General features: G+C 35.7%; 1 pseudogene; it reads left to right on the top strand.

Annotated features, from left to right (window-relative positions):
• The first annotated feature begins 9613 nt into the window (after positions 1-9613).
• Positions 9614-10782, top strand: LOC121055143 (annotated as a pseudogene).
• Positions 10783-13995: the final 3213 nt, after the last annotated feature.

The following is a 13995-nucleotide window of genomic DNA, read 5'->3' as shown; positions in this document are numbered from 1 at the left end:
ACTAATGAAGCTGGACATACATATAAAACATTATGTATACACGATGAGAAGATAGGAGGGTGTGAGAGAGAGGGACAGAGAGGTAGGGGAAAGGTGAGGTACAGCGGTGGCAAAGGGAGAGGGAGGGGAGGGGAGCGAGCAAAGGGGAGGGCGACGACATGGGGCAGAGGCGGTGAGAGGGAGAGCAGAGGTGGCGGATGGTGCTCTGACTCACGAGCTGCCAACACCATAATGCGAGAGAGGAGGAAATTAAGGAGGGGCCGAGTGGGTTTCAGGCGGAGAGTGCAGAGAGAAGATGTGGTGGTGAGAGGAACAGTCCAAAGAAGGATACTAAGACTTGGCTCGCTCTTTATAGAGGTGCCAGCTGTTTTTTAAAAAAAACTAGCACTAACAATATTGATATTGTTTCTCTAGTGAAATTGACATCTATGGTGATTCAAAGGTATCGGTTCTATATCTTTTTCATCCCTCCAAGGCAGGAAAGGTTTTATAGGTGTTGGTTTGAGATTAACCGATACCTATAAGTTGTCGTCTATTAAGAGTTGAGTTGTGTAGTTATATCGTGTAATAATAAAACAAATATTTTAGTGATATTTAAAGCTGATCATGTTCTTAGAAATGAAATACAAGTCTAAAAAAGCCCGCATAAATCTTCTTTTAACTTACATCGCACTAAAGATGGAGATGAAGCATAGATGTATACCTAGTATTAATTAATATTAAAGAAAATTATGTCATTTTCTATCTTCTATCAACATTATCTTTTACCCTTTCAAACTTAAAGTATTTCTATCGACACTTAAATATCTTTTATGGAAAACATATTTTATTTTGGACTTATTAATTTTGTTCTATTTTGAAAATGCAAACGTTATAAAAGTACGCCCTCCTCCGATATTTGATTGATGGATGAAATCTTACAAGATAATGGACATAACCTCGGTTTGTTTAGCAATATTTATCTGCAAACAGTACGTCGTCAAAGTACAATGTCGGTCCTCCGTCTACGAACTGCGAAGACGCTCGATCGATTAATTGCGGATTGGGAGACAGAATTATTGGTTGCTACTGCATCCATGTACGTAAACACGTCGACGTAATAGGAATTGCTATGGGCACTAATATGACGTGTGTGCCTGCATATCACTGAAAATTATTGGTTGCTATTGTATCCATGTAATAAGCAACTACTCTGTCTGGTGCACAGGGATCGGGCGTTGTCATTTCATCAATGAAATCCCCCATTATCTTTAAAAACACAATTCAGTCTGCTAAGCAATATTTATCTCTCCATGCAAACATCCGCATCACATTAATTATGATGAAATTATGTGTTATATCGGTCGCTAGCTGTTGCATCTTTTTAAACACTATTAATTACAACTTTTTATTTAGAAAATAGGTAACAAAATCTAGCTTATATATCCATACGTGGATATACATAGCCAAGAAGTCGGAGTATCATGTTATCATGAAGGAAACACGACTCTCGGTCTATTCAGCAATATTTATATGCTAACATTACATTACAGGCAGTGACGGATCTAGGATCCGAAAGCTGGAGGCTAGTTACATTCTTTTTTCTCCAGCCCCCTCTTCTTCTTACTCTCTCTTCTTCTCCATCACTCTCCCCTATTTTCTATGAAGGATCCAACGTGTAGTGGGCTAGAGACCCACCAGCTCTCTCGCTGGATCCGCCAAGGGGCACTTGACTATCCATATCGGCCTTTTGTCTATGAATAGGCTCGATTGAGGAAGCAGGAGGCAGAGATCTTATTTCGAAGAGCTTAAAATGTTAAGAAGCAGGCGATACAAAGTTAGTATTTTAGAATAGAAAAAATTTGGATTATCTTTATACATTTGGCTTCTTATTTATCTTCTAAATCGTATGGCTGTAATATGAACGGTTTGAGAGATTTGGGAAGAAGGTGACCAAAGTGAGAACGCATTCCCAATCAATCAGTCACTGATCTGAAAGTCGGCCATGCATGCAGCATGAGATCAGGCCATGTTTAGTTTGCAAAATATTTTTGTAAAAACATCACATCAAGTTTTTAACATATATTTGAAGTATTAAACGTAGTCTAATTACAAAACAAATTTCAGAATCCGCGTGGAAGCCGCGAGACGAATCTTTTGAGTCTAATTAATCCATCATTAGCACATATTGGTTACTGTAGCACTTATGACTAATCATGTCCTAATTAGGCTTAAAAGATTCGTCTCACAATTTTCTGCAGAACTGTATAATTAGTTTTATGTTCATGTATATTCAATGTTTCATTTAGATGTTCAAAGATTCGATATGATATTTTTACGAAAAGTTTTTGCGACCTAACCAGGGCCTGCCGAAGGACAGGGGCTCCCAGGAGGAGGCGTGACCTGGCGACGACGACGACAGACCGCAGCCGTACAACCCACAGCACGTCGCCATTAGCAGAAGTAACGTCGAGCTAGCTATGTATCGTGCTCGAGGCGGCTGGCTAATTAAAGCCCACGTTAGCTGGCTAGGGTAGTTTCTTTCGTGCAGGTGGTTTTACGGTTTTCCTACTCTTTTCTTAAAAGCTAAAGTTGTGTGCTTGGTGTGCTTTTTAACAAAAAGGAAAAATAATTAAACTGATTTGACCACGGAAGTGGATTCTTCCAATCAAATTGTGTTTTTATCCAATAAAATCCCAAAGTTGGTTTAACATTTCTAGCGTTGTTAGAGTTAAGGTTGGCTATGGTCTTATCCCATTTTCTAAAATTGTGTTTTTCAACGTAGAAATTTGGGTCAACAATATCCATTATATATCTATAAATACCGAGCCACCACCTCCATGTAATACATGTCAAAAAATAATATAATGGTTGCCGGTTACTTTGTGCAATGGTCTCACACATTGTCTACTCCAACCTAGCCACTAGTACGCATCGACGATTGGGAGAACATGTCTACATTACCGTCGTCCTCAACGTCTTACATCATGACAACGAGATTAAGGTTTTCGGCACTGCTACGTACAATTGTCTTATGGTCGATCCACAGTGGCTCGTCTTCCTCTATGTTTATATGTCACACGTCATCATCGTTATTTAGTACCATAAGTGTCCACCGTGATAATGAGAAAATCATTTTACACCCCACCCGTATAGAAGCAGTACAACTTGTGGCTGTTGTTAGTGCTTTTTTTTTTGAGAACGCTGTTGTTAGTGCTTTGACAGATGTACTTAACCAAATTAAGGGCCATGCTAACCATGCCTTTCTAAGCTATGATTATTTCAAACTGAAAGCGCGGGAAGAAAATGAGGTTCGGACAAAGACACCTCCCCCGACATAGATAGAAGTTATGAATTGGCAATGATGACATATTCTGTGGCAGTAACAATCCAATGCGGATGTTTATATATAGGATGTATTTGGTTTGTGAACTAGATAGGATGGGTTAGAAGCAACCTGGTATCGGTTCATTCTATTTTTCTATTTGGTTTAAGTGTGTGTTAACCCATGTTTTTGTTTGGATGTGACATCCTTAGCGTTCATCATAGACTTTGGTTTTTACATTTTTCACAATGGTCATGGGGAAAATGATTCAAAAGGCTACTTTCTATATAATCTTTCCATTTGTTTAGATGACGTACAAACAACTTGTACAGCAGGTTATATATTTAGTTATCTGCAATAAATTTGTGTATTCCAAGGTTGTTTTGGTAGTATATATAATGGTAGCTAGTTTATAATTTGCATGAAGCTGTATATTATATTTGTTTGATAATTGACAGCCGTCAAAGTAAAAAAAGTCTAGCTTCCTGTCGTCTCTCGACGTCATAAAAAATTCCTATGGCATTCAGCTTGTAGCCACAGACGTTTTTATGCTATTATATAAGTGAATGGAAACTCTGAGGGCAGAATTTTAATTATTTTTAAACAGCGGCGTAGCCAGTAATTTTTCTTTGGGCAGTCCTATGGCATAAATCAAAATATTTAAACATCACAAATCATAAATAGAAGTATAATTTTAACTAAAAGATGATAAAAAATAAAATAGTATAGAGGGTCTTTATGACCAACATAGGGTTAGTCACATGCCACTTAGACTACCCATTGGCTACTCCCTCTTTTTTAAACATTTTTATTTTTTTAAGTTTAAAACTAAACAATTTCAAAATATTGATAAATCTGAACTTTTTTCCATGCTATGAATAATTGCATGACAATATTCTTCAATCACATCAATACGGTTAGCATAAACAACGTAGTGCCAACCTTAACCAAATAATGCTCCTACACTATAAAACTAACGTGAAATTATTATTTAGTTGCGACAGGTAGACTGACATTATCAAAAGGTCTAGGGTTAGAAATAAGTTTTGAGAGTGTTTAATTTTTAAGTTAAAATAATAAAAATCTTCAAAAAAAGGGTCCTTATCGAAATCCTCTGTAATGATCGAAATCCTCAGTAATGATCGAAATCTGCAGCTACGGCGGTATTTGTCAGCGTATATACGTTGAGATCTTAGTATCTTTGTATAATTGACCCCTTGACAAAGATGTCATTTATTTGCATGTACATATGTATGCAATTCTAACACATGTACGGGCCACCTGAAGGGGTTCATTATTGGAGGCGCAATTAAGATGCATGATGCACTGTTCATGGTCCTGATCATCTTGTGACCACTGAAGCTTTTGTGCTATTGTATAACTGAATGGATATGCTGATAGAAATCCCTCTGAAAACTAATTGCCTTACCTTATTTTGATTTATCAATGAAGTCTGCAGCTACAACGATATACAGGGATTTTGCAAAATTACCATAGGTTTTTTTTCTATATTGCAAGAATGTCATGGAAATGACCGTTCTATTGGAATTTTTACAATTTTTCAGTGACAGTTTTACCATAACGATTTAAACTACCGACAAATTTACATTGATCGCTATTGCATATGCGTAAACACTACTCCGTCAGTAGTCCGTCTGGTGTAGGATATAACAGTTGTTTAAGAACTTTTAATGGTTTTTGCGAGATACACAGAGTTAGGCCATGTTCACCGCCCCCCACTAGTTAACTTATCCCCTCTCGGTTTCTGTGCGCACGCTTACTAAACTATTAAACAGTGTATTTTTTGAAAAAAGTTTCTATAGAAAAGTTGTTTTAAAAAATCATATTGATCTATTTTATATTTTTTAATAATTAATAATTAATTAATCATGTACTAATCTGTTACTATGTTTTTCATGTCCGGACATAAGTTACCTTCCGGCCACCAGTCGAACGTGGCCTTACTAAGGTGTGAAAGTAATGTGGTGGTCCATTAATTAAGAGAAGGTTTATGTAGTTTTGCATGTAATCAGTATGTAATTGGTGATAGGTTCATTTTGTGATATTTGGAAATCAAATGAAAATCTTATAATTATAAGCGGATAATGTTCGTAGAAACAAAACATAAATCTAAAAAAAACACACACACAAAACTTCTTATGACTCGCATCATACAAAACATGGAGATAAGGCCGACGCACCTACTACTAATTAGTAAAGACAGACTATGTCGTTTATGTACCTACTACTAACATATGTCATTTCATATCTCCTAGCAAAATTATCTTTTTACTTCTCCTAACTAAAGTACTTCTCCTAATACTTATAAGTACCTTTTATAGGATAACTTTTCTTGTAGAGCATTAAGGGTTTTTTTTTCCAATTTGGAGTGCAAGTACCCCGGTAAAAGTTGTCTAGACGTTTCATTAATGGATGAAATATTAGTAACACTACATTTAGGATTTAGGGAAACACAACTCGGTTGTCACAGTCCAATGTGCCGATCAATTGGTGAGGTAGGAGACAGAGTGAGAACATATTCCCTATCAACAGGCCCGTCGAAGGAGGTGTGCAGGCTGGGCCCCTAATTTTCTGGGGTCCCCAGCATAATTAGATTATACAATTTAGAACTGCCAATTTTTGTTTAAAAAAGAAATAGGATTCTAAGAGCAACTCCAACAGTAGCTTTATCCAATTAGCTAAATTTAGTGTTTGTACTCCTTTCTAAAAAAATAAAACCTTATAAAAGTATGAGCCAAACCAACAGAATATGTAAATCTACACCCTCTATATTTTAAACCTCCTCCACATCATTATTTCCTTTTCTTTTTTTTAGCAATACGGCAAACAAAATTCAGCCTGGTGAGATATAGCAGCCGCCGCCGCCGCATACAAATTGCTCGATCGCATGGGTAATTGAATCGCAAAGGTCGCGGGAAATAACCGAAACACTCGCACAGGAGAGGGATGGCGACCCGTGTGGAATCGCAAACTTGGCTAGCGCAAGGAGAAGAATGACGACCGAGTTTTTTTTGGGGAGGAAGATAACGATGCTGCTGGATTGCAATTTTATCCTCAGCTCTTCCATATTTAGCAAATTGGTCAATTTAAAAGCACTGTTGCAGTTGCTCTAAGTTGTGATGCAAAACTAAAGGGGTGTGGCTAAAAGGAATTAAGGATGGTAGAAAGAAGGAAGAGAAGTAGGAAAGATAAAGGATTCCAATATGTATGGTCTATGAATTACCTCATAAAAAGCAATGTGATAAAGCATCAATGTATTAAAAATAACAGAGAATTCAAAATTGCAATTTGATTGAAACAAGAAATACACATTTTAATCAACAACAAAGAGTGTCCTGGGTTAATAAAACTGAGAAATTGACTTAAAGAATTTTTTCGAAGCTCCATTGCTAGATTCAAACATAACCATTAAAGGAGAAGCAAGGAACGACAGAAATTATAACTAAATATTTATGACTAAACAATTACAAATTATTTTCATTTACAAATATGTCATTTGGTTTTTTACAAAAAAAACCAAACAATTGCCCCTTGCAAATTTGTGCCAACTACCAAGGAATTCCCAAGGTTTTGGGTGGAACAGGAATTGCAATTCTGTCCACTTCTCAAGATATAATGACAAATAGAGAAGCTCGATTAAATGGAAGTGGGGGTAAGTCTTTTGTTATATATGGTAACCAACCTGCTTGAACTAACTAATTTTCAAACAAAAATAATTTTTTTTTATTTTCCAAATAAAAACGAATATGATGGAAAAGTCTTTTGTTATATATGGTAACCAACTTGCTTGAACTACCTAATTTTCAAACAAAAATACAATATTTTTTATTTTTGGAAGAGAACAAAAGTAAAGAAAAAACCCAGAAGAAGTAAAAATTACTTTAGAGGGTTTAGATATGGAACCCTAGCCAAGAAATTGTTTCGTAGTCTCCTACAAAATGACACTATCATCCCTATCATCCCGGGCTATATTTCAAGAAAGATCTGATTTTGTTTTATACAAATACTGATGGTGGATAAGGTCAAAATTTAGTAAGTTGTTGTGGTTCATATAATGTCTAGACTTCCCCTTAAGGATTAGAAGCGTACCAAAGGCTGAAATGATACCAAAGATCATAAAATGTTATGTAATTGAAACATGTGTTTAATTATGTACTTTCAAATTCAAAATTTGCCAGTTAAGTTGAACAAATGCCAACTAGGGACTCTAACTTGAAAACAAAAAACTTTGAACAAAACTTAATAGCCAATACATTCATACATATTGCATTTGATTTTATTATTTGTATTACTAATAACTATGCACATGCATCGCATGGGTTGGGGACTAGTTGGATCTAATTCCATTAAGTATAGAAGATAACCACCATATTAAGGATAGTACATTGCATTGAGCATGACCCTGCAAAGGAACCGAATGGATACCTGCATCCTATTCTCAACACCTCATCCCTGAGTCCTTGTCTGCTCGGCTACCTGAGTACATCGTAATTTGATTGTTTGAGATAGATTAAACCTAGGAAACATGAGTTAAATATGTAGATATCAGCTTTAGAAAGGTTCACAGTTTAGAGGACCACCATGTTGGCAATGGAAGTGATAATGATGGTGAGGATGCAGAGCTTAACGACAGTGATTATGAAGTAGATAAAGGTTATGATGATTTGTTTGCAGTGGTGTATCCAGGATTTTTATTTAGGTGGTCCAACTTACATAATTTTTTAATTGTCACAAATATAACGTGACATACTAATATATATATATATATATAAATAGAACTATAAAATTGATCAAATATATATTTTGCATATGTTAATAGATAATATTTTTCTTTTATATTTATTATATATATTTATTCACTTAAGTTAGAATTTTTTGGTGGTCCCGGGACCACCCCCTGTCTCAAAAGAAGTGGGTGGACAGGGATGTTGTTGTTAAGCTAGTTTCATCAAAGGGGAAGTGCTGGTGCAATAAATGAAAAATGCCCTCTATCTATTGAGGATGGTTTGGATCATTCTGATGCTTCTAGTGAAGATAAAGAGGTGCATCTAAAATTCAATAACCCCATGCCAGAGGATATCACAATTCCATAGTTCTTTGTTTCATGGTATTCCCAACCGTTGAAGCACCAAGGGATGTTATAAATGAAGACAATGTCAAGAACAGAGTAGAGTGGCTATCAAAATGCCTTATAATGACCAAGACAGAATAAGGGCTCATGCACTGTGATAGAAGCTGCCCATGGAAGTTAAATCCTTGACATGATAGCAGATCAAATTGTTTCATGATTAGTACTTAATTTGACAAATGCAACAAGAAGTGCGAGATGGAGATATCAACTGCCAATTGTAGTGTTAATAATTAAGTATGTTGAAATTTTATTGTAAATGATACGATGATTCTAAGGAATTTTCCAAGGACAGTGGAACAAGACTTTAACCTGACACCATCTAGAACTAAGCTTGCTAGAGCTAGAAGAATTGCACTCAAGATGATTTATGCAGATGAGATAGCACAATAGAATCAATTATGGGACTACACTGCTGAGTTGTGAAGGTCTAATCCAGGAGTTCTTTTTCTCTTGAACTTGTCAAGAGAGGATACAGAGTTGTTTGTAGGCCACTAATTTGCTTGGATGATTTTTTCTCACAGCTGTTGGAGATTGGATCCAAATGATTACATTTTTCCTATTACCATCATACCATGGTTGTGGTGGAAATCGAGTCAAGTAGCACATGGAAAAGGATGATTTACGTATATTAATTAATATAGCTTCATATACAAATACAATCATGATTGACAGGCAACATGTGAGAATTTGCATGTATCATATCATATTATTTGGTCATACATGTTTAATTTATATATTCATGTAATCAATGAAATCATCTTCCTTCGTAGGGATTGATACTAATTGTTGGAATGATTCTAAATACAGGTTTTATGTGAGACACCTCTACTAGAATTTCCAAGTGCAATATAATAAGGGAGAGGAAACATAAGGTAGAGAAGAGTGCCAAGTTAACCAATACATGCTACACACTGCCTGCTAGGAAGGGTACTTTCCAAATCAATTGCAAGGAACACCAATTCATAGTTGATATCAGAGTCAACTGTTGTGATTGCAGATATTGGCAACACTAGAATACCATGGAATGAAGTGATATAATTAATCTGAGACAACATGGTATCTTCATGCTACTCCCTAGGGTCATTTCATGTTTCATATGGATATAACATAATGCCTACAAGGGACCAATATTTAATGGACAAAAATATATGGTATAAATGTTGAGCATCCTAAATATGAAAAGAAAGTATTGAGACCAAAGAAAACTAGGAGGAAGCAACCCATTGAATTGGAGGACTGGGCATAATTCTCCAAGCATGGTGTGGTCATTCATTGCAGTCACTACCATAGAGCTAGACACAACAGAAATAACTTTGAATTGCTTGGTAAGAAAAAAAGATGAGACAAAAAAAAGGAAGAGGGGTGCACAAGTAGTACATGAGGATAAAGATTCATACACGAATGAGGTTTAGTTAAATATATCCTTTATTATCTACTTCCACCTTCACCAATCATTTCATAATCTTCTATGTCAAATATAGAACTTCTCTCCCACAATTTTAGAAGAATCAACTCAGAAGGGCCGACACAACAATTCAGTAATTACTACCTTAGAGCATACCCAACAAATCATCTATCTAATACTCCATCTCCAAAATAGAGAACAAAGGATCAAAAAATGTGATCCAGCAGTTCCTCTAATATATCCCCATTTTAGCCATCATTCATATGGGGAGAGAGAAACTCCAAATTTCAAGTTTCTCTCTCCTTACTATAAATGAAAATGCAATACCATTTCTTGAGTATTATACGTTTAAGGGAAAATGAGTAGTTGATATGTGTTACTATAGCTGGTGTGATATAAAAAATGTAATATGTAGGATTTGTTGGAGTATAAATAGATATGGAGCCATGGAGGAGGAATGTTTTCTGGGTGATCATTCCAATAGAGATACGGAGGACTAAATTTAAATGAGTTGTTAGACATGCTCTTACAAAGACTTCATTTTCACATGCCTTGCACATCCCAATACAAATCTATAAGACTAAAGTGTCCTTCACTTTTTTAAACTTCAATACAATTGTTCCTACTTTTCTAAATCCTGAGGCATTTGTCTCTCACTTTACCAAACCATGCATAATGCAACAAAAAATGCACTATAACACAAAGAAGCCCAAAGATAAAGTTTACTTTGGATGAAGAGAATACTTTATTATAACATGTTAGTGCCATGCACTGTTCAATTTATTTCATGACACTCTCTTCTGTCTACTCATGCTTTCTTACTAATTTTCTTGGTAGCCAACACCAACTCAATCCTCCATTAACCACAACCAAGAGGGACAAAATCTAACACACGTGGGCAGATCAAGGATGACTGGATGAGGGAGCAGAAACACAAGACCAAGAACAGTTAGATCCTCTAGATGATCAGGTAGCCAGAAGGAAAAAACATAGAAGTTATGTGGTTGCTTCCTATCTTCTTTTTTCATTTCAGTGTTGCAGCTAGAGAATGCAAATAAAAGGGGCATAGATCAACAAATAGATTTTCTACTTTAAAAAAGATTATGGCTTTTTGGTTAGTGGAACTTAGTGATGGATATTGTTCATGCATGGATGTTAACGTAAGGACGTTCTGTCTGGTTTCGCGATGTGGAACACTCTTGAGAAATGTTCAACCTATCGTTTAGCGTTTTTTAAAAAAGTCAAACGAAATATTTGTAAAAAAATAATTTATGAACAAAAATTATATATATATAATCTTATCGATCTAAAAGCAAAAGATATGAAAAAACTATGATGGATAAACAACAAAATAACTTCAAATTTAAAGTTAAAAATTTAAACTTTGATTTATAAGTATAAGAAAGAACGAAAAGACGAGCCCTTTGCTTTCAGCGAGGCTGTCAAATAGCTTGATTATTTCCGAAAGCAGCAGCTTTTCTGACAAAATATATTCTGTCACCAGATTGATGTGAGTTCCTTGTCAAAACAGGCAAAAGTGATGAAGTGAAAGGACGATCTAGTTCCACTAATTTCGTATATTGGCTACTGCTAGCGTTATCAAAATTTAAAAACTACATACTGGGTTTATCAAGCAATTTTTTCAATCCTATGTGGTGTGCCATGTGTATAGTATATGATCACATTAGATAGATAGATGGTCATCATTTGGTTTTTTTTTGGAAAAACAAAACGATATATTTAAAAAAAAGTTAAATAAAAATGTTATTTACGTAGTCTTAGCAATTAAAAAAACAAAGGCTGAAAATACATTATGATAAAAAAAACCCAAAATTAACTTTAAAATTAAAATTAAAAATTCGGATATTCTTAGCTTATAATCTAATCTAAGCAGATCAACGAAAAGAGATGATGTCAATGATCTGATGACTCACTTAACCTGCATTGGTGATCCGGATGTGCATTTTGAAAGTAGACTTGGATGGCCCTCCATGCAATTGTTTAGTGTCTTAATAAATTAATTACCATGCCTGTGATGGGGTGACCTGGCCGGCGACGACGACGTTCTCCAGCAGGGAGCAGCCGTACACCCACTTGTCGCCGCCGCCATTAGCTGCAGTACTCGAGCTGTCGATCATGCTCAACGCCATTAGCAGCAGTACTGCAGGGTTGTTTAGACGGGGCTAAATTTTTTAGCCCCCATGTCACATCGGATGTTTGAACACTAATTTAAAGTATTAAATATAGACTAATAAAAAAACTAATTTTATAAATGAGCGCTAATCCGTGAGACGAATTTTTTAAGCCTAATTAATCTATAATTAGAGCATGTTTATTATAGCATCACATAGTCTAATCATAGATTAATTAGGCTCATTAGATTCGTCTCGCGAACTAGCCCAAGATTATGAATAGGTTTAATTAATAGTCTACGTTTACTATTTATAATAAGTGTTAAAACATTCGATGGGACAAGGGGCTAAAGTTTAGCCCTTTGTCCCAAACACCCCCTACGTCCAGCTAGCTTAATTTTGTGCTCAGGGAGGCGGCTTAGCTAGCTAATTAAGCAAGTTAAAGCCCCCACCATGGCTACCTTCCTTCCTTCCTTCCTCCTTCCGCCGTTTCTTTACTGGATTTTGGAAGTGTCACTTGCCGGTTTGGTACATTGAGTACACTTTTCAAAGTGTCTACGTAGAATTTAATTCGAAGTCAAATAAATTATTATTTTAGGTTTATAATAGCTAATACTTAATTAATAATACGGCAGGACTCACCGTCTTTCCCGTCCTGTGAAAATTCCGCCCGACGTCCAAAAAAGATTGTAAGGGCGATTTTGAGTCATGTGTAGAAGATCACATAAAATAAGACCAATATGATTTTTTTCTAAACAACTTTTAGATAAAATTTATTTTTTAAAAAAACACTCATGATTTAGTATTTGGTAAATATGCTCTAGGAAATAAATGGAGTTTTCCGCCTTTCACGTGCAAACAACACAACCTAACCATCATGGTAACTTGCCCATGCAAACAGCCTAGTATATGTAAACCTAACTAGGATATGTACTGTTAGGGATCACATGCACGTAGGGGTATCAAGAAAGACATTGTCGAAGATACTACGGTATAGGCGTATGACCCAGCTATGTCAAGTCCATGCTTCGTGTCAAGCTGACAAGGATAATATGGGCTTTAAATATTTTTAGTATTATTCAAAAACTATAAAATGATACGTAAATTTTATATGATTTTGTGTGTCCCATTAAATTCCTCTAGAATTTCTCTATTTTAGAGGACACCTTAGATTTTGAATAAAATAATAGTGTAATTCATTCCCCCTGTTTCTTTTTGCTTTTGATTCTGAGGCCTGGGATCAAAACTACAAGGGAACATATTCCATTCAAGAAGTTAATTCTTATAATCAAATTATGTTTTTTTACTAAAATCCAAAAGTTGAGTTGATATCTCTAGAATTGTTAGAGTGGAGGTTGCTTGTGTTCTTCTGACAGTATCAATTAATGTCAAGTATTTGTAGGAAGAAATTTGGGGTGAACAACATCCTATTTATTGCTACTCGTGTTTGTGAGCTTTGGAAGATGACGAATGATCTACATGTTGAACGTCGTGCATCTGAATTACACAGCTCCTAAGATTCAGGAACATATGACTACAATGGGAAAGCGAACAAATTAAGTTATATCCAATGACCCAGATTTTGCAACTCGAATTTGCTCAAGTAGCAACAAGCCCCAAAGGGCAAAGAGGGTTTGTGGAGGAATATGCATGATGTCATCGTGTTGAGTTTGGGAGGAGTATACTCTCTAATTGTGGTGTCCTATCCTTCCCCGTGCGCGTTTGAACTTTGGTATTTGTGTTGTAATGCTTTACACTTGACAGCAAAAATAGTTTATGATTAATGTATTAGCAACTTGGGTTTTGTACGTGTGATTGTAAAATTCAAAAGTAAGCAAAACCATTGGATTTATTATTATATGGGCTATGTCCCATAATACACTATTCATAACAAAATCATATATAATCGTCTACCTTATGGGAAGTATCCATGTGAACCTCAGTGCCACACATTCCCAAGTTCCACAAGAGGAACTTGGGAACTTCTTGCCAATTGAGCAAT

Source organism: Oryza brachyantha, chromosome 8, assembly GCF_000231095.2.
Source record: "Oryza brachyantha chromosome 8, ObraRS2, whole genome shotgun sequence".
In the NCBI taxonomy this organism is placed as follows: domain Eukaryota; kingdom Viridiplantae; phylum Streptophyta; class Magnoliopsida; order Poales; family Poaceae; genus Oryza; species Oryza brachyantha.
The sequence above is the reverse complement of the archived record's forward strand: the minus strand, read 5'-3'. Positions and strand labels throughout refer to the sequence as shown.